Below are 20,632 nucleotides of genomic sequence, written 5' to 3' on the forward strand. Positions count from 1 at the left end.
CAGACAGAGAGAGAGAGAGAGAGAGAGAGAGAGAGAGACAGAGACAGACAGACAGAGAGAGAGACAGAGAGAGAGAGATAATATCAACAAGACAGAGGGGGAGAAGACATCATATCAACAAGATAGGAGAAAGTACACCAGACAGGACAGACTGACCCAAGACCCCCGGCACATAGACTATTGCAGCATAGACACTGAGGACTGAGAGAGTGGGTCGGGGGACACTCTGGCGCCGTACAAAGATACCCCTGGAGAGGGCCAACCAGGCAGGATATAAGCTCACCCACTTTTCCAAAGTACAGTTCCCACACCACCAAGGGGATATCAGCATTCACCTCTGGCCTGCTGGCCTCCCTACCTCTGAGGAAGCACAGTTCCCGCTCAGCCCAGTCAAAACTGTTCGCTGCTCTGGCACCCCAATGGTGGAACAAGCTCCCTCACGACGCCAGGACAGCGGAGTCAATCACCACCTTCCGGAGACACCTGAAACCCCACCTCTTTAAGGAATACCTGGGATAGGATAAAGTAATCCTTCTAACCCCCCCCCCCCACCCCCTTAAAAGATTTAGATGCACTATTGTAAGTGGTTGTTCCACTGGATATCATAAGGTGAATCAACCAATTTGTAAGTCGCTCTGGATAAGAGCGTCTGCTAAATTACTTAAATGTAAATGTACAGACGAATTACCCTGAGACAAGGCTGAGTTTTGCCGCCCGTATCTGAGGGGGCGCAAAACCGGACAGAAAGATCACGTCGATGACTGAACCCACCTGCGCTGAGTATTGCGAAAAATTCCTGGCAAAAAAGGCAGGTAGCCTAGTGGTTAGAGTGGAGGGGCGGCAGGTAGCCTAGTGGTTAGAGTGGAGGGGCGGCAGGTAGCCTAGTGGATAGAGTGGAGGGGCGGCAGGTAGCCTAGTGGTTAGAGTGGAGGGGCGGCAGGTAGCCTAGTGGTTAGAGTGGAGGGGCGGCAGGTAGCCTAGTGGATAGAGTGGAGGGGCGGCAGGTAGCCTAGTGGTTAGAGTGGAGGGGAGGCAGGTAGCCTAGTGGATAGAGTGGAGGGGCGGCAGGTAGCTTAGTGGTTAGAGTGGAGGGGCGGCAGGTAGCCTAGTGGTTAGAGTGGAGGGGCGGCAGGTAGCCTAGTGGTTAGAGTGGAGGGGAGGCAGGTAGCCTAGTGGATAGAGTGTTGGGCCAGTAACCGAAAGGTTGCTAGATCGAATCCCCCGAGCTGACAAGGTAAAAATCTGTCGTTCTGCCCCTGAACAAGGCAGTTAACCCACTGTTCCTAGGCTGTCATTGTAAATAATAATTTGTTCTTAAATGACTTGCCGAGTTAATTAAAGGTTAAATACATTTTAACAATACGCGACGCACCCCTCCTAGGAACGGCATGGAAGAACACCAGTAAGCCAGTGACTCAGCTCCTGTAATAGGGTTAGAGGCAGAGAATCCCAGTGGAGAGAGGGGAACCGGCCAGGCAGAGACAGCAAGGGCAGTTCGTTGCTCCAGCCTTTCCATTCACCATCACACTCCTGGGCCAGACTACACTCAATCATAGGACCTACTGAAGAGATGAGTCTTCAATAAAGACTTAAAGGTTGAGACTGAGTCAGCGTCTCTCACATGGATAGGCAGACCATTCCATAAAAATGGAGCTCTATAGGAGAAAGCCCTACCTCCAGCTGTTTGCTTAGAAATTCTAGGGACAATTAGGAGGCCTGCGTCTTGTGACCGTAGCGTACGTGTAGGTATGTACGGCAGGACCAAATCGGAAAGATAGGTAGGAGCAAGCCCATGTAATGCTTTGTAGGTTAGCAGTAAAACCTTGAAATCAGCCCTTGCCTTAACAGGAAGCCAGTGTAGGGAGGCTAACACTGGAGTAATGTGATCAAATGTTTTGGTTCTCATCAAGATTCTAGCAGCCGTGTTTAGCACTAACCTAAGTTTATTTATTGCTTTATCCAGGTAGCCGGAAAGTAGAGCATTCCAGTAGTCTAATCTAGAAGTGACAAAAACATGGATTATCTTTTCTGCATCATTTTTGGACAAAGGTTTCTGATTTTTGCAATGTTACAGAGATGGGGGAAAAAAACTGCTCTTGAAAAATGTTTGATATGTTTGCCGAAAGAGGAGTAAAGTAGAGGTCATTCACAGTTTTGTTTGAGACGACTGAGATTCATTGATCTGACAACAGATCCCTTTGTTTCTTTGGACCTAGAACTAGCATCTCTGTTTTGTCCGAGTTAAAAGTTGCAGTATAAAAATTGCCAGCATCCACTTCCTCAAGTCTGAAACCAATAATTCCAGGGTAGACAATTTTGGCTTCACCATGTTTCATTTGAAATGTGCCGTTTGCATAGCAGTGATGCATTTGCATTTTTGTTTCCCGAATGACATCACCAAGGGGTAGCATATACACTCTGTTGGCCAGTTTATTAGGTACAACCATTTAGTATTTTGGAACACCCTTTGCCTTCTGAGCATGTTGTTCAATTGGAACCCGGGGAGTGGTTGTCTGCTGCAACAGCCAATCCGTGAACAAGAACCAAGTTGTGAGTTCCGAGATGGCGTTCTTCATTGTTGTACCGCGCCGTTATTTGCCTGTTTTGTGCTCTGCCGGTTAGCTTGCACGATTCTTGCCATTCTACTTTCGACTTCTCAACAACGAGCTGTTTTCGCCCACAGGACTGCGGCTGACTGAATGTTTTTTGTTTGTCGCTCTTGAAAAGCCCAGGAGGCCAGCAGTTTCTAAGGTACAGGTGCGAGCCTGGCACCGACAATCATACAAGGCTCAAAGTCTCTTAGGTCACTGGTTTTGCCCATTCTAACATTCAATCGAACAGTAACTGAATGCCTCGATGCCTGTCTGCCTGCTTTATATAACAAGTTACAGCCATTTTTTGTGAACAGTGTGGTGTACTTAATAAACTGGCCACTGAGTGTGTCGTGAAAACAATAGTGGTCCTAGAACAGAATCTTGAGGAACACCGAAACTTACCATTAATTTGTCGGAGGACAAAGCATCCACAGAGACAAATCTTTCCGACAGATTTTTATTTTATTTATTTTTATTTCACCTTTATTTAACCAGGTAGGCAAGTTGAGAACAAGTTCTCATTTACAATTGCGACCTGGCCAAGATAATGCAAAGCAGTTTGACACATACAACAACACAGAGTTACACATGGAGTAAAACAAACATACAGTACAGTCAATAATATAGTAGAAAAATAAGTCTATATACAAAGTGAGCAAATTAGGTGAAAAAAGGGAGGTAAAGGCAAAAAAGGCCATGGTGGCGAAGTAAATACAATATAGCAAGTAAAACATTGGAATGGTAGATTTGCAGTGGAAGAAAGTGCAAAGTAGAAATAGAAATAATGGGGTGCAAAGGAGCTAAATAAATAAATACAGTAGGGGAAGAGGTAGTTGTTTGGGCTAAATTATAGATGGGCTATGTACAGGTGCAGTGATCTGTGAGCTGCTCTGACAGCTGGTGCTTAAAGCTAGTGAGGGAGATAAGTGTTTCCAGTTTTAGAGATTTTTGTAGTTCATTCCAGTCATTGGCAGCAGAGAACTGTAAGGAGAGTCAGCCAAAGGAGGAGTTGGCTTTAGGGGTGACCAGAGAGATATACCTGCTGGAGCGCATGCTACAGGTGGGTGCTGCTATGGTGACCAGCGAGCTGAGATAAGGGGGAACTTTACCTAGCAGGGTCTTGTAGATGACCTGGAGCCAGTGGGTTTGGCGATGAGTATGAAGCGATAAGATCTAAACCAGGGCAGAACTTGGCCATGTAGCCCAATTAGGGTTTCCAATCTCTCCAAAGAATGTAGTGATCGATGGTGTTGAACGCGGCACAAAGGTCTAGCATCATGAGGACAGACAGAGAGCTTTTGTCTGATGTCATTAGAAGGTAATTTACCACCTTCACGAGTGCAGTCTCAGTAGTATGATGGGGTCTAAAACCAGACTGGAGCATTTCCTATTCGTTATTTGTCTTCCGGAAAGCGGTGAGTTGCTGAAAGACAGCTTTTTTCATGAGACGAATGGGAGATTCGATATATGATTTTCCGGGACAAGGTTTGGCTTTTTCTGAAGAGGCTTTATTACTGCCACGTTCAGTGAGTTTAGTTCACATCCAGAAAATAGGGAGCCATTTCTTAAAGTTCAACATAGGAGGGCCAAGGACAGGAAGTAGCACCGCCAAGGACAGGAAGTAGCACCTTCAGTAGTTTAGTTGTAACGACCGTCGTTAGGAATGGACCAAGGCGCAGCGGGAATGTGGATACTCATATTTATTGATGAGAAACAAGTAAAGCATCCACATGAAAACCAACAAAACCAATACTCACGACGGCAACAGTGTGACAGGCTAAACAAGCAGTGATCACAAACAACTACCCACAACCCCAAAGAAAAACACACACTCCTATATAGGACTCCCAATCAAAGGCAACTCAACACACCTGCCTTCAATTGGGAGTCCAATCACCCACACAACATTTAACAAACACAAACCACCTGCCACATCCTGACCAAGACTAACACAATTACGCCCTCTGCTGGTCAGGACGTGACATTAGTTAGAATAGGGTCCAGTAGACAGCTGGAAGGTTTATCGGCCATCACAATTTTTGGTGAATGTGTCGAGAGATATAGGATTAAAAAACCCAGCATTATGTATTCCTTCCACAATCAGTACACACACCTGCCTTTCCCCGTCACGCGCATCAGCGATTATTGAACGCACTTGGACTCAATCACCTCTGTCATTACCTCCCCTATATCTGTCTGGTTCCCCGCTCTGTTCCCAGCTGCAGCATTAGTTTTCATATGTCCTTGTTTACCTGTGTGCTGACGCTGTTCCTGTTTTGTTGCCTGTCTGTTCCATATTAATAAATGTAACCTGCTTCTCATCTCCAGCGTCGGTCCTTACAGTCTCCAAGGTCTTGGCAGTTCTGTTCAGACTCGGGACAACTGAGTTTTGGAGAAATTCAAAGAACAGTCCGTAATTTGTTTTCTAATGTTCACGATCTTTTCGTCGTCGAAGAAGTTCATGAATTCATCACTGCTGAAGTGAAAGCCATCCTCTCTTGGCGAATGTTGTTTTTTAGTTAGCTTTTGCGACAGTATGAAAAAGAAATGTGGGATTGTTGTTATTCTCCTCAGTTAGGTTGGAGCAGCAGGGCTCTTCGATACTGCACGGTACTGTCTAGTCGGAAGACTTCCAGTTTGGTGGAGCGTCAGGGCTCGGGTATTTTCTGGAAGCATCAGGGCTCGGGTATTTTCTGGAAGCTTGCTTCAGGGCTCGGGTATTTTCTGGAAGCTTGCTTCAGGGCTCAGGTATTTTCTGGAAGCTTGCTTCAGGGCTCGGGTATTTTCTGGAAGCTTGCTTCAGGGCTCGGGTATTTTCTGGAAGCTTGCTTCAGGGCTCGGGTATTTTCTGGAAGCTTCAGGGCTCGGATATTTTCTGGAAGCTTCAGGGCTCAGGTATTTTCTGGAAGCTTGCTTCAGGGCTCGGGTATTTTCTGGAAGCTTGCTTCAGGGCTCGGGTATTTTCTGGAAGCTTGCTTCAGGGCTCAGGTATTTTCTGGAAGCTTGCTTCAGGGCTCGGGTATTTTCTGGAAGCTTGCTTCAGGGCTCGGGTATTTTCTGGAAGCTTCAGGGCTCGGATATTTTCTGGAAGCTTCAGGGCTCAGGTATTTTCTGGAAGCTTGCTTCAGGGCTCGGGTATTTTCTGGAAGCTTGCTTCAGGGCTCGGGTATTTTCTGGAAGCTTGCTTCAGGGCTCAGGTATTTTCTGGAAGCTTGCTTCAGGGCTCGGGTAATTTCTGGAAGAATCTGTGCTCATGTATTTTCTGGAAGCTTGCTTCAGGGCTCGGGTATTTTCTGGAAGCTTGCTTCAGGGCTCGGGTATTTTCTGGAAGCTTGCTTCAGGGCTCAGGTATTTTCTGGAAGCTTGCTTCAGGGCTCGGGTAATTTCTGGAAGAATCTGTGCTCATGTATTTTCTGGAAGCTTGCTTCAGGGCTCGGGTATTTTCTGGAAGCTTGCTTCAGGGCTCGGGTATTTTCTGGAAGCTTGCTTCAGGGCTCGGGTATTTTCTGGAAGCTTGCTTCAGGGCTCAGGTATTTCCTGGAAGCTTGCTCCAGGGCTCAGGTATTTTCTGGAAGCTTGCTTCAGGGCTCAGGTATTTTCTGAAAGCTTCAGGGCTCAGGTATTTTCTGTATACCAGGGAGCTAATTTCTTGTGACAACTGTTTTATGTTTTTAGGGGTGCTACTGCATCTTGGGTATTAAACAAGATTAAATTTAGATCCTCAGTTAGGTGGTTAACTGAGTGTTGTACTCTGACGTCCTTGGGTAGGTGGAGGGAGTCTGGAAGGGCATCTAGGAATCTTTGGTTTGTCCGTGAATTTATAGCACGGCTTTTGGAAATCCTTGGTTGGGGTCTGAGCAGATTATTTGTTGCGATTGCAAACGTAATAAAATGGTGGTCCGATAGTCCAGGATTATGAGGAAAAATATTAAGATCCACAATATATATTCAACAGGACAAAACTAGATCCAGAGTATGACTGTGGCAATGAGTAGGTCCTGAGACATGTTGGATGAAACCCACTGAGTCGATGATGGCTCCGAAAGCCTTTTGGAGTGGTTCTGTGGACTTCTTCATGTGAATATTGAAGTCACCAATTTTTTTATATATATCTTCCATGACTACAAGGTCCGATAGGAATTCAGGGAATTTAATGAGGAACGCTGTATATGGCCTTTAACCAGTAGCTAAAAGTAGGATTGAGTAGGCTACATAGATTTCATGACTTGAACCTCAAAATATGTGTCAATTAAAATGTTGTGTCAAAGTCTAGCTATGTTAGACATGGTCACTAGTGTAGCCAGGAGCAGAGTTGTCATTTAGCACGGTAAATTCATCAGGCTACGTTTTAGTCAGGCCAATCACATTAAGTTTATGATCAGTGATTAGTTCATTGACATTGGAGGTGAGGGATCTAACATTAAGTGGTCCCATTTTCAGAGGTGAGTTATTATCACAATATTTTTTCATTAATAACAGGAATGGAGGAGTTCTTTATTTGAACAAGATTGAAAAACACCGCCATGTTTAGCTTTGCCCAACCTAGTTTTAGCCTCACCCAGCACCATCTTCAGATTTGCGTTTACGTTGGTAGCCCTGGTAAACAATGAATGATCGCTGGATGATATTGTGGGTAATGTAGTCGCCAAAGACTAGGGATTTCAATTAGTCAGGGCTAACGGTGAGAGGCTTCAGTGGCTCAGACCCCGTAACGGGTGGAGGAGAGACCTGAGAAGGCTCAGACCCCGTAACGGGTGGAGGAGAGACCTGAGAAGGCTCAGACCCCGTAATGGGTGGAGGAGTGACCTGAGAAGGCTCAGACCCCGTAACGGGTGGAGGAGTGACCTGAGAAGGCTCAGACCCCGTAATGGGTGGAGGAAAGACCTGAGAAGGCTCAGACCCTGTAACAGGTGGAGGAGAGACCTGAGAAGGCTCAGACCCCGTAACGGGTGGAGGAGAGACCTGAGAAGGCTCAGACCCTGTAACGGGTGGAGGAAAGACCTGAGAAGGCTCAGACCCCGTAACGGGTGGAGGAGAGACCTGAGAAGGCTCAGGCTCTGGTTAAAGGTTTCTATCGGCTGAATGAGCGACCCCGGTCGACAATCCCGACAGCATTTCTTTCCGGAAGCCATGAGAAAATTGTCTCGCTGCGTGGACTGTGCGTAGGATTTATACTACTATCTGTACTTACTGGTGGCACAGACGCTGTTTCATCCTTTCCTACACTTAAATTGCCCTTGCCTAATGATTGCATCTGAAGCTGGGTTTGCAGCACGGCTGTCCTCGCCATAAGGCGCTCGTTCTCCTTTATATGAGGACAGCGACTGCAACGAGAAGGCATCATGTTACTTTGTTTTGGCTGGTGGATGTTGAGCAGATCCATGTCCAGATTTTAAAAGTCAAATGAAAAAAAGTTGAGTGAAGATAAAACTAAAATGTTAGGAAACTCGTTAAATACAGAGTTTGATTGAACGGTTAATAAAAGTAAAAAGCAAACGTTTGGCAGGTAACCAAGTAGCAACATACAGCACAGCAGAATGACTCAGAAACGGCATCAGGTGTTCAATCATGTGTTTCAGGTCCAATGTGTTGTTCTCACTACCGCTTTGTTCCTTTTCTCCGCTCTTCTATGTTCTGTGAAGATCTGTACTCTCTCTCTCTCTCGCTCTCTCTCTCTCTCTCTCTCTCTCTCTCTCTCTCTCTCTCTCTGTCTCTCTCTCTCTCTCTCTCTCTCTGTCTCTCTGTCCTCTCTCTCTATCTGTCTCTCTCTCTCTCTCTCTCTCTCTCTCGCTCTCTCTCTCTCTCTCTCTCTCTCTCTCTCTCTCTCTGTCTCTCTGTCCTCTCTCTCTATCTGACTCTCTCTCTCTCTCTCTCTCTCTCTCTCTCTCTCGCTCTCTCTCTCTCTCTCTCTCTCTCTCTCTCTCTCTGTTCTCTGTCTCTCTTCTCTCTTCTCCATCTCTCTCTCTCTTCTCTCTCTCTTCTCTCTCTCTCTTCTCTCTCTCTCTCTCTCTCTGTTCTGTCTCTCTTCTCCATCTCTCTCTCTCTCTTCTCTCTCTCTCTTCTCTCTCTCTCTCTCTCTCTCTCTGTTCTGTCTCTCTTCTCCATCTCTCTCTCTCTCTTCTCTCTCTCTCTCTCTCTGTTCTGTTCTGTCTCTCTTCTCTCTCTCTCTTCTCCATCTCTCTCTATCTCTCTCTTCTCTCTGTTTATCTTTCACTGTATCTCTCTCTCTCTAGCTCTCTCTCTCTAGCTCTCTCTCTCTTTCTTTCTGTAAATTCAATTCAAAGGGCTTTATTGGCATGGGAAACATGTTTACATTGCCAAAGCAAATGGAATAGACAATAAACAAAAGGGAAATAAACAAGGGAAACATTTAGTGAAAATTACACACACAAATGTTTTTAAATATTATTGTCTGTGTACAGTGTTGCAACAATCTCTCTTGCTCTCTCTCTCTCTAACTCTCTACCTCTCTCTCTAACTCTCTACCTCTCTCTCTCTCTACCTCTCTCTCTACCTCTCTCTCTAACTCTCTACCTCTCTCTCTCTCTCTACCTCTCTCTCTCTACCTCTCTCTCTAACTCTCTACCTCTCTCTCTCTCTAACTCTCTACCTCTCTCTCTAACTCTCTACCTCTCTCTCTCTCTCTACCTCTCTCTCTCGCTCTACCTCTCTCTCTCTCTACCTCTCTCTCTCTACCTCTCTCTCTCTACCTCTCTCTCCACCTCTCTCTACCTCTCTCTCTCTACCTCTCTCTCTCTACCTCTCTCTCTACCTCTCTCTCTCTACCTCTCTCTCTCTACCTCTCTCTCTCTACCTCTCTCTCCACCTCTCTCTTTCCTTCTCTCTGTTAAGACATATGCTCTCTTCTCTTTGTACTCCACAGCACTCAGAAGACATGGTTGGGCTTTAAGTAAGAGCTGATTAGTGTCTGTTTTTATGCAAGACCCCACCCCTACCGTCCCTGACCCTAACCCCACCCCAACCGTCCCTGACCCTAACCCCTGACCCTAACCCCCTGACCCTAACCCCCGGCCCTAACCCCTGACCCTAACACCATTCCTGACCCTAACCCCTGACCCTAACCCCCTGACCCTAACCCCTGACCCTAACCCCCTGACCCTAACCCCCTGACCCTAACCCCCGACCCTAACCCCTGACCCTAACACCATTCCTGACCCTAACCCCTGACCCTAACCCCCTGACCCCTCACCCCTGACCCTAACCCCACCCCAACCGTCCCTGACCCTAACCCCTTACCCTTACCCCATTCCTGACCCTAACCCCCTGACCCCTTACCCCATTCCTGACCCTAACCCCTGACCCTAACCCCCTGACCCAACCCCCTGACCCTAACCCCTGACCCTAACCCCCTGACCCTAACCCCTGACCCTAACCCCCTGACCCTAACCCCTGACCCTTACCCCATTCCTGACCCTTACCCCCTGACCCTAACCCCCTGACCCTAACCCCTGACCCTTACCCCCTGACCCTAACCCCATTCCTGACCCTAACCCCCTGACCCTAGACCCCTGACCCTATCCCCCTGACCCTAACCCCATTCCTGACCCTAACCCCATTCCTGACCCTAACCCCCTGACCCTAACCCCATTCCTGACCCTAACCCCATTCCTGACCCTGACCCCTGACCCTTACCCCATTGCTGACCCTAGCCCTCTGTTAGGGTCAGGCATGTTGTGGATATGTCAGTGCACAGAACAAAACATCATGGATAACTAATCTTCAGTTTGTAAAATGATTTGTGGGAACAAGGCACACATGGAAAGAATCAGCATCGACATACATCGATATTCGATACAGATATTCAGAAAATACAATGAATGATTTCAAACACGACTGCGTTACGTTAACTCCTAATAGGCTGTTGACCTTAATGACCTTTTTGGACTGCTCTATTATTGAAAATATCTAATGTTGTCTCCATGGCGCCGTTCAGCAAGCTATGGAGGAGACCTCTAGTGAAAGGACTTCAAGGAAGTGTTGTAGCCATTGACTTATACTGAGCTTTATGTGGAGGTTTCCATCTCGTCAACAACATTATTTTTTGGACGCCAGTCGGTCCAGACAAACATACTCGTTTTTGGGATACTGTGCGAATCAGTGAAGAGTCATCGTTCAACAATAGTGACCAGAAAATATTAACACTGGGGCAGTCCCTCTTCATGTGACCAGAAGATATTAACACTGAGGCAGTCCCACATCATGTGACCAGGAGATATTAACACTGAGGCAGTCCCTCTTCATGTGACCAGGAGATATTAACACTGAGGCAGTCCCTCTTCATGTGACCAGAAGATATTAACACTGAGGCAGTCCCACATCATGTGACCAGGAGATATTAACACTGAGGCAGTCCCTCTTCATGTGACCAGAAGATATTAACACTGAGGCAGTCCCTCTTCATGTGACCAGGAGATATTAACACTGGGGCAGTCCCACATCATGTGACCAGGAGATATTAACACTGGGGCAGTCCCACATCATGTGACCAGGAGATATTAACACTGAGGCAGTTCCACATCATGTGACCAGGAGATCTTCACACTGGGGCAGTCCCACATCATGTGACCAGGAGATCTTCACACTCGGGCAGTCCCACATCATGTGACCAGAAGATATTCACACTGGGGCAGTCCCACATCATGTGACCAGAAGATTTTCACACTGGGGCAGTCCCACATCATGTGACCAGGAGATATTAACACTGGGGCAGTCCCACATCATGTGACCAGGAGATATTAACACTGGGGCAGTCCCACATCATGTGACCAGTAGATATTAACACTGAGGCAGTCCCACATCATGTGACCAGGAGATATTAACACTGGGGCAGTCCCACATCATGTGACCAGAAGATACTTACACTGGGGCAGTCCCACATCATGTGACCAGAAGATATTCACACTGGGGCAGTCCCACATCATGTGACCAGGAGATATTAACACTGGGGCAGTCCCACATCATGTGACCAGGAGATCTTCACACTGGGGCAGTCCCACATCATGTGACCAGGAGATATTAACACTGGGGCAGTCCCACATCATGTGACCAGGAGAAAATAACACTGGGGCAGTCCCACATCATGTGACCAGAAGATATTAACACTGGGGCAGTTCCACATCATGTGACCAGAAGATCTTCACACTGGGGCAGTCCCACATCATGTGACCAGAAGATATTCACACTGGGGCAGTCCCATATCATGTGACCAGGAGATATTAACACTGGGGCAGACCCACATCATGTGACCAGGAGATATTAGCACTGGGGCAGTCCCACATCATGTGACCAGAAGATATTCACAATGGGGCAGTTCCACATCATGTGACCAGGAGATATTAGCACTGGGGCAGTCCCACATCATGTGACCAGAAGATATTCACACTGAGGCAGTCCCACATCATGTGACCAGAAGATATTCACAATGGGGCAGTTCCACATCATGTGACCAGGAGATATTAGCACTGGGGCAGTCCCACATCATGTGACCAGAAGATATTCACAATGGGGCAGTTCCACATCATGTGACCAGGAGATATTAGCACTGGGGCAGTCCCACATCATGTGACCAGAAGATATTCACAATGGGGCAGTTCCACATCATGTGAACAGGAGATATTAACACTGGGGCAGTCCCACATCATGTGACCAGGAGATATTAACACTGGGGCAGTCCCACATCATGTGACCAGAAGATATTCACAATGGGGCAGTTCCACATCATGTGACCAGAAGATCTTCACACTGGGGCAGTCCCACATCATGTGACCAGGAGAGCTTCACATTGGGGCATTCCCACATCATGTGACCAGAAGATCTTCACACTGGGACAGTCCCACATCATGTGACCAGAAGATCTTCACACTGGGGCAGTCCCACATCATGTGACCAGGAGATATTCACACTGAGGCAGTCCCACATCATGTGACCAAAAGATCTTCACACTGGGGCAGTCCCACATCATGTGACCAGGAGATATTAACACTGGGGCAGTCCCACATCATGTGACCAGAAGATCTTCACACTGGGGCAGTCCCACATCATGTGACCAGAAGATACTCACACTGGGGCAGTCCCACATCATGTGACCAGGAGATATTAACACTGGGGCAGTCCCACATCATGTGACCAGAAGATCTTCACACTGGGGCAGTCCCACATCATGTGACCAGAAGATCTTCACACTGGGGCAGTCCCACATCATGTGACCAGGAGATATTCACACTGGGGCAGTCCCACATCATGTGACCAGGAGATCTTCACAATGGGGGCAGACCCACATCATGTGACCAGGAGATCTTCACAATGGGGCAGTCACATATCATGTGATATAATCTGGGAATTAACTTGCAGTGTATTAGTTGATGATTCAAATTGAGATACTGTTCCAGACTCTTTTCCAATCTGTATTCTGTTTGTAGTCATTAAGATCTATTTTCCATACAGTCACTATTCCTGACCCAGGTACTGATCCTAACGCCACTTGTCCCTGACCCTAACCCCACCCCAACCATTCCCTCCCTGACAGACAGAGGCGCCCTCTCTGTCCTACCGTTCCAGCCTGCTGTTCCCTGGGTAGTGTAACGGCTGTCTTCGGGTAGAGAGGACCAAGGCGCAGCGGGTTGCGTGCTCATCATTATATTTATTTGAAATAAAGACTGTGAACACGGAAAAAACAATAAACAACGAAACGACGACAGGAAACAGTTTAGCAGGCTATACACATAACAGCAGTGCTAAAGACAACTACCCACAAAATACCAACCCAAACACACACCTCTATATAGGACTCTCAATCAGAGGCAACTAGAAAACACCTGCCTCCAATTGAGAGTCCAGCACCCAATCCTAAACATAGAAAAACTAAACTAGACAGAACGTAGAAATACATACAAAACACAAACCCTCTGCCACGTCCTGACCAAAACTAATACAATTACTCCCTCTGCTGGTCAGGACGTGACAGGTAGAGGATACACACCTACCTTAACCCCCACCTGCCTGACAACTGTGTCAGTGAACACATCTAGAATACTGGTATAACCACAGTACAATTAAACAAGCCTCCTACCCCACCCCACCCATCCCTGACCTTAACACCTGCCCCAAACCCATGGCACCCTGTGTGTCCCGGCAGAAGGCCATCCCTGGTGCTGCCTCTAACCATGTACTGCCCGACCCCTCCAACAATGTTCCACCACTCCCCCTCTACCCCACAAGGTGGGTGTGTTGAGAACTCTACCCCACAAGGTGGGTGTCTTTAGAACTCTACCCCACAAGGTGGGTGTGTTGAGAACTCTACCCCACAAGGTGGGTGTCTTGAGAACTCTACCCCACAAGGTGGGTGTCTTGAGAACTCTTCCCCACAAGGTGGGTGTCTTGAGAACTCTACCCAACAAGGTGGGTGTCTTTAGAACTCTACCCCACAAGGTGGGTGTGTTGAGAACTCTACCCCACAAGGTGGGTGTCTTGAGAACTCTACCCCACAAGGTGGGTGTCTTGAGAACTCTACCCCACAAGGTGGGTGTCTTGAGAACTCTACCCTACAAGGTGGGTGTCTTGAGAACTCTACCCAACAAGGTGGGTGTCTTTAGAACTCTACTCCACAAGGTGGGTGTCTTTAGAACTCTACCCCACAAGGTGGGTGTCTTGAGAACTCTTCCCCACAAGGTGGGTGTCTTGAGAACTCTACCCAACAAGGTGGGTGTCTTTAGAACTCTACCCTACAAGGTGGGTGTCTTGAGAACTCTTCCCCACAAGGTGGGTGTCTTTAGAACTCTACCCTACAAGGTGGGTGTCTTGAGAACTCTTCCCCACAAGGTGGGTGTCTTGAGAACTCTTCCCCACAAGGTGGGTGTCTTTAGAACTCTACCCCACAAGGTGGGTGTCTTGAGAACTCTACCCCCCAAGGTGGGTGTCTTGAGAACTCTACCCCACAAGGTGGGTGTCTTGAGAACTCTACCCCACAAGGTGGGTGTCTTGAGAACTCTATCCCACAAGGTGGGTGTGTTGAGAACTCTACCCCACAAGGTGGGTGTCTTGAGAACTCTACCCCACAAGGTGGGTGTCTTGAGAACTCTACCCCACAAGGTGGGTGTCTTGAGAACTCTACCCCACAAGGTGGGTGTTTTTAGAACTCTACCCTACAAGGTGGGTGTCTTGAGAACTCTACCCCACAAGGTGGGTGTCTTGAGAACTCTACCCCACAAGGTGGGTGTCTTGACAACTCTACCCCACAAGGTGGGTGTCTTGACAACTCTACCCCACAAGGCGGGTGTCTTGACAACTCTACCCCACAAGGTGGGTGTCTTTAGAACTCTACCCCACAAGGTGGGTGTCTTTAGAACTCTACCCCACAAGGTGGGTGTCTTGAGAACTCTACCCCACAAGGTGGGTGTGTTGAGAACTCTACCCCACAAGGTGGGTGTCTTGAGAACTCTACCCCACAAGGTGGGTGTCTTGAGAACTCTACCCCACAAGGTGGGTGTCTTTAGAACTCTACCCCACAAGGTGGGTGTCTTGAGAACTCTACCCCACAAGGTGGGTGTCTTGAGAACTCTACCCCACAAGGTGGGTGTCTTTAGAACTCTACCCCACAAGGTGGGTGTCTTTAGAACTCTACCCCACAAGGTGGGTGTGTTGAGAACTCTACCCCACAAGGTGGGTGTCTTTAGAACTCTACCCCACAAGGTGGGTGTCTTTAGAACTCTACCCCACAAGGTGGGTGTCTTGAGAACTCTACCCCACAAGGTGGGTGGCTTGATGACTCTACCCCACAAGGTGGGTGTCTTGAGAACTTTACCCCACAAGGTGGGTGTGTTGAGAACTCTAACCCCCAAGGTGGGTGTCTTTAGAACTCTACCCCCCAAGGTGGGTGTCTTGAGAACTCTACCCCACAAGGTGGGTGTCTTGAGAACTCTACCCTACAAGGTGGGTGTGTTGAGAACTCTACCCCACAAGGTGTGTGTCTTGAGAACTCTACCCCACAAGGTGGGTGTCTTTAGAACTCTACCCCACAAGGTGGGTGTCTTGAGAACTCTACCCCACAAGGTGGGTGTCTTGAGAACTCTACCCCACAAGGTGGGTGTTTTTAGAACTCTACCCTACAAGGTGGGTGTCTTGAGAACTCTACCCCACAAGGTGGGTGTCTTGAGAACTCTACCCCACAAGGTGGGTGTCTTGACAACTCTACCCCACAAGGTGGGTGTCTTTAGAACTCTACCCCACAAGGTGGGTGTCTTTAGAACTCTACCCCACAAGGTGGGTGTCTTGAGAACTCTACCCCACAAGGTGGGTGTCTTGAGAACTCTACCCCATAAGGTTGGTGTCTTGAGAACTCTACCAAGCAAGGTGGGTGTCTTTAGAACTCTACCCCACTAGGTGGGTGTCTTGAGAACTCTACCCCACAAGGTGGGTGTCTTGAGAACTCTACCCCACAAGGTGGGTGTTTTTAGAACTCTACCCTACAAGGTGGGTGTCTTGAGAACTCTACCCCACAAGGTGGGTGTCTTTAGAACTCTACCCCCCAAGGTGGGTATCTTGAGAACTCTACCCCACAAGGTGGGTGTCTTGAGAACTCTACCCTACAAGGTGGGTGTGTTGAGAACTCTACCCCACAAGGTGGGTGTCTTTAGAACTCTACCCCACAAGGTGGGTGTGTTGAGAACTCTACCCCACAAGGTGGGTGTCTTGAGAACTCTACCCCACAAGGTGGGTGTCTTGAGAACTCTTCCCCACAAGGTGGGTGTCTTGAGAACTCTACCCAACAAGGTGGGTGTCTTTAGAACTCTACCCCACAAGGTGGGTGTGTTGAGAACTCTACCCCACAAGGTGGGTGTCTTGAGAACTCTACCCCACAAGGTGGGTGTCTTGAGAACTCTACCCCACAAGGTGGGTGTCTTGAGAACTCTACCCTACAAGGTGGGTGTCTTGAGAACTCTACCCAACAAGGTGGGTGTCTTTAGAACTCTACTCCACAAGGTGGGTGTCTTTAGAACTCTACCCCACAAGGTGGGTGTCTTGAGAACTCTTCCCCACAAGGTGGGTGTCTTGAGAACTCTACCCAACAAGGTGGGTGTCTTTAGAACTCTACCCTACAAGGTGGGTGTCTTGAGAACTCTTCCCCACAAGGTGGGTGTCTTTAGAACTCTACCCTACAAGGTGGGTGTCTTGAGAACTCTTCCCCACAAGGTGGGTGTCTTGAGAACTCTTCCCCACAAGGTGGGTGTCTTTAGAACTCTACCCCACAAGGTGGGTGTCTTGAGAACTCTACCCCCCAAGGTGGGTGTCTTGAGAACTCTACCCCACAAGGTGGGTGTCTTGAGAACTCTACCCCACAAGGTGGGTGTCTTGAGAACTCTATCCCACAAGGTGGGTGTGTTGAGAACTCTACCCCACAAGGTGGGTGTCTTGAGAACTCTACCCCACAAGGTGGGTGTCTTGAGAACTCTACCCCACAAGGTGGGTGTCTTGAGAACTCTACCCCACAAGGTGGGTGTTTTTAGAACTCTACCCTACAAGGTGGGTGTCTTGAGAACTCTACCCCACAAGGTGGGTGTCTTGAGAACTCTACCCCACAAGGTGGGTGTCTTGACAACTCTACCCCACAAGGTGGGTGTCTTGACAACTCTACCCCACAAGGCGGGTGTCTTGACAACTCTACCCCACAAGGTGGGTGTCTTTAGAACTCTACCCCACAAGGTGGGTGTCTTTAGAACTCTACCCCACAAGGTGGGTGTCTTGAGAACTCTACCCCACAAGGTGGGTGTGTTGAGAACTCTACCCCACAAGGTGGGTGTCTTGAGAACTCTACCCCACAAGGTGGGTGTCTTGAGAACTCTACCCCACAAGGTGGGTGTCTTTAGAACTCTACCCCACAAGGTGGGTGTCTTGAGAACTCTACCCCACAAGGTGGGTGTCTTGAGAACTCTACCCCACAAGGTGGGTGTCTTTAGAACTCTACCCCACAAGGTGGGTGTCTTTAGAACTCTACCCCACAAGGTGGGTGTGTTGAGAACTCTACCCCACAAGGTGGGTGTCTTTAGAACTCTACCCCACAAGGTGGGTGTCTTTAGAACTCTACCCCACAAGGTGGGTGTCTTGAGAACTCTACCCCACAAGGTGGGTGGCTTGATGACTCTACCCCACAAGGTGGGTGTCTTGAGAACTTTACCCCACAAGGTGGGTGTGTTGAGAACTCTAACCCCCAAGGTGGGTGTCTTTAGAACTCTACCCCCCAAGGTGGGTGTCTTGAGAACTCTACCCCACAAGGTGGGTGTCTTGAGAACTCTACCCTACAAGGTGGGTGTGTTGAGAACTCTACCCCACAAGGTGTGTGTCTTGAGAACTCTACCCCACAAGGTGGGTGTCTTTAGAACTCTACCCCACAAGGTGGGTGTCTTGAGAACTCTACCCCACAAGGTGGGTGTCTTGAGAACTCTACCCCACAAGGTGGGTGTTTTTAGAACTCTACCCTACAAGGTGGGTGTCTTGAGAACTCTACCCCACAAGGTGGGTGTCTTGAGAACTCTACCCCACAAGGTGGGTGTCTTGACAACTCTACCCCACAAGGTGGGTGTCTTTAGAACTCTACCCCACAAGGTGGGTGTCTTTAGAACTCTACCCCACAAGGTGGGTGTCTTGAGAACTCTACCCCACAAGGTGGGTGTCTTGAGAACTCTACCCCATAAGGTTGGTGTCTTGAGAACTCTACCAAGCAAGGTGGGTGTCTTTAGAACTCTACCCCACTAGGTGGGTGTCTTGAGAACTCTACCCCACAAGGTGGGTGTCTTGAGAACTCTACCCCACAAGGTGGGTGTTTTTAGAACTCTACCCTACAAGGTGGGTGTCTTGAGAACTCTACCCCACAAGGTGGGTGTCTTTAGAACTCTACCCCCCAAGGTGGGTATCTTGAGAACTCTACCCCACAAGGTGGGTGTCTTGAGAACTCTACCCTACAAGGTGGGTGTGTTGAGAACTCTACCCCACAAGGTGTGTGTCTTGAGAACTCTACCCCACAAGGTGGGTGTCTTTAGCACTCTACCCCACAAGGTGGGTGTCTTGAGAACTCTACCCCACAAGGTGGGTGTCTTGAGAACTCTACCCCACAAGGTGGGTGTCTTGAGAACTCTACCCCACAAGGTGGGTGTCTTGAGAACTCTACCCCACAAGGTGGGTGTCTTTAGCACTCTACCCCACAAGGTGGGTGTCTTGAGAACTCTACCAAGCAAGGTGGGTGTCTTGAGAACTCTACCCCACAAGGTGGGTGTCTTGAGAACTCTACCCCACAAGGTGGGTGTCTTTAGAACTCTACCCCACAAGGTGGGTGTCTTTAGAACTCTACCCCACAAGGTGGGTGTGTTGAGAACTCTACCCCACAAGGTGGGTGTCTTTAGAACTCTACCCCACAAGGTGGGTGTCTTTAGAACTCTACCCCACAAGGTGGGTGTCTTGAGAACTCTACCCCACAAGGTGGGTGGCTTGATGACTCTACCCCACAAGGTGGGTGTCTTGAGAACTTTACCCCACAAGGTGGGTGTGTTGAGAACTCTAACCCCCAAGGTGGGTGTCTTTAGAACTCTACCCCCCAAGGTGGGTGTCTTGAGAACTCTACCCCACAAGGTGGGTGTCTTGAGAACTCTACCCTACAAGGTGGGTGTGTTGAGAACTCTACCCCACAAGGTGTGTGTCTTGAGAACTCTACCCCACAAGGTGGGTGTCTTTAGAACTCTACCCCACAAGGTGGGTGTCTTGAGAACTCTACCCCACAAGGTGGGTGTCTTGAGAACTCTACCCCACAAGGTGGGTGTTTTTAGAACTCTACCCTACAAGGTGGGTGTCTTGAGAACTCTACCCCACAAGGTGGGTGTCTTGAGAACTCTACCCCACAAGGTGGGTGTCTTGACAACTCTACCCCACAAGGTGGGTGTCTTTAGAACTCTACCCCACAAGGTGGGTGTCTTTAGAACTCTACCCCACAAGGTGGGTGTCTTGAGAACTCTACCCCACAAGGTGGGTGTCTTGAGAACTCTACCCCATAAGGTTGGTGTCTTGAGAACTCTACCAAGCAAGGTGGGTGTCTTTAGAACTCTACCCCACTAGGTGGGTGTCTTGAGAACTCTACCCCACAAGGTGGGTGTCTTGAGAACTCTACCCCACAAGGTGGGTGTTTTTAGAACTCTACCCTACAAGGTGGGTGTCTTGAGAACTCTACCCCACAAGGTGGGTGTCTTTAGAACTCTACCCCCCAAGGTGGGTATCTTGAGAACTCTACCCCACAAGGTGGGTGTCTTGAGAACTCTACCCTACAAGGTGGGTGTGTTGAGAACTCTACCCCACAAGGTGGGTGTCTTTAGAACTCTACCCCACAAGGTGGGTGTGTTGAGAACTCTACCCCACAAGGTGGGTGTCTTGAGAACTCTACCCCACAAGGTGGGTGTCTTGAGAACTCTTCCCCACAAGGTGGGTGTCTTGAGAACTCTACCCAACAAGGTGGGTGTCTTTAGAACTCTACCCCACAAGGTGGGTGTGTTGAGAACTCTACCCCACAAGGTGGGTGTCTTGAGAACTCTACCCCACAAGGTGGGTGTCTTGAGAACTCTACCCCACAAGGTGGGTGTCTTGAGAACTCTACCCTACAAGGTGGGTGTCTTGAGAACTCTACCCAACAAGGTGGGTGTCTTTAGAACTCTACTCCACAAGGTGGGTGTCTTTAGAACTCTACCCCACAAGGTGGGTGTCTTGAGAACTCTTCCCCACAAGGTGGGTGTCTTGAGAACTCTACCCAACAAGGTGGGTGTCTTTAGAACTCTACCCTACAAGGTGGGTGTCTTGAGAACTCTTCCCCACAAGGTGGGTGTCTTTAGAACTCTACCCTACAAGGTGGGTGTCTTGAGAACTCTTCCCCACAAGGTGGGTGTCTTGAGAACTCTTCCCCACAAGGTGGGTGTCTTTAGAACTCTACCCCACAAGGTGGGTGTCTTGAGAACTCTACCCCCCAAGGTGGGTGTCTTGAGAACTCT

The 20,632-nt window shown here is 48.7% G+C and overlaps 2 protein-coding genes across 2 annotated transcripts in view; both read left to right on the forward strand.

The window, feature by feature from the left end:
* LOC145859277 (uncharacterized) overlaps positions 1-20,632 on the forward strand; it is a 296,534-nt gene that overhangs the window by 175,397 nt on the left and 100,505 nt on the right. The window lies entirely within an intron of this gene.
* Positions 1-20,632, forward strand: part of inpp5kb (inositol polyphosphate-5-phosphatase Kb) — a 102,250-nt gene that overhangs the window by 63,606 nt on the left and 18,012 nt on the right. The gene's annotated exons all lie outside the window — the stretch shown is intronic.

Source organism: Salmo salar, chromosome 11 (genome assembly GCF_965601325.2).
Source record: "Salmo salar chromosome 11, fSalSal1, whole genome shotgun sequence".
NCBI lineage: Eukaryota > Metazoa > Chordata > Actinopteri > Salmoniformes > Salmonidae > Salmo > Salmo salar.